At 40.8% G+C, this 1,087-nt stretch overlaps 1 long non-coding RNA gene across 1 annotated transcript in view; it reads left to right on the top strand.

Annotated features, from left to right (window-relative positions):
* The window catches only part of LOC119473521, a 5,514-nt gene extending 5,387 nt beyond the window's left edge, over positions 1–127 (top strand). Inside the window, exon 2 of the long non-coding RNA XR_005202740.1 lies at positions 79–127. This is a non-coding gene — a long non-coding RNA (uncharacterized LOC119473521). The remainder of the gene's footprint in view (positions 1–78) is intronic.
* Positions 128–1,087: the final 960 nt, after the last annotated feature.

Here is a 1,087-nt window from a genome sequence, read left to right as displayed (position 1 = left end):
CCAGCTACTAGGGAGGCGGAGGTGGGAGGATCGCTTGAGTCCAGGAGCCAGAGGTTACAGCAGTGAGCCCAGATCAAGACACTGCAGTCCACCCTGTGCCACAGAGGGACATCCTGTCTCAAAAAAACAACAAAAAAAACCAAACTATACGTTTTTTATTCCTTTGATCAAACAATGACTGTTACATAACACATCCTGTCATAGACCTCATGGCTTGTTTGCAGGGAATATCAGGGATAGATTTAATGGACAATCACAGAAATTATATCGGTGTTTGATGTGTTTATATTCCTCTTCTGTTACATAGGTTTCAGTTTCCTTTTGTATGAGTCCCCAAATTGAGAAAAGAAGTAGCCACTGGAAAATCAAAGATACAGTTACTTTTAAAATATTTTGCTTCAATCTAGGTAACCAACATGATTTCTTTCTTCGATTAAAAAAATTTTTTTTAAAGATAGAATTTCCCTTGTATTGCCCAGGCTGGAGTGCAGTGGTGCAGTCTTGGCTCACTGCAGACTCCACCTTCCGGGTTGAAGTGATGCTCCTGTCTCAGCCTCCTGAGTAGTTGGGATTACAGGCATCCACCACCATACCCAGCTAATTTTTGTATTTTTAGTAGAGACCAGGTTTCACCACATTGGCCAGGCTGGTCTTTAACTCCTGACCTCAGGTGATCCACCTGCCTCGGCCTCCCAAAGTGCTGGGATTACAGTTGTGACCCACCGAGCTCGGCCTCTTTCTTAGCTTTGAAGAAAGAGAATTAAATAGACAATGAACTCATTATTCCTCCTATATTTGCATATTTCTGATGCCTTCTATAATAAAAGTTTTGAGTACATAACAGTTACAGAGCCAGAGATGTGAGTGCTATTTTTTTTTAATTATATCTATTTCATTGGCATAGAATTTAACTTGTTCTCTGAAATTGAAACAGTTAAGTCATGATGGGCTCATGATGCAGCTAGTTCTGCATGTATTTTCTGGTTATTGTTGTAGACTGTTGGAAGTGGACCTAGATTTGCTCAGGATATGAAGTAGGCATGATTCATCTAGTGATTTTGTAAGGGTTGTCTGCCCTAATTCCGGG

The sequence above is a fragment of the Cebus imitator genome, unplaced genomic scaffold (genome assembly GCF_001604975.1).
Source record: "Cebus imitator isolate Cc_AM_T3 unplaced genomic scaffold, Cebus_imitator-1.0 Scaffold165, whole genome shotgun sequence".
Classification (NCBI taxonomy): Eukaryota; Metazoa; Chordata; class Mammalia; order Primates; family Cebidae; genus Cebus; species Cebus imitator.
The sequence above is the reverse complement of the archived record's forward strand: the minus strand, read 5'-3'. Positions and strand labels throughout refer to the sequence as shown.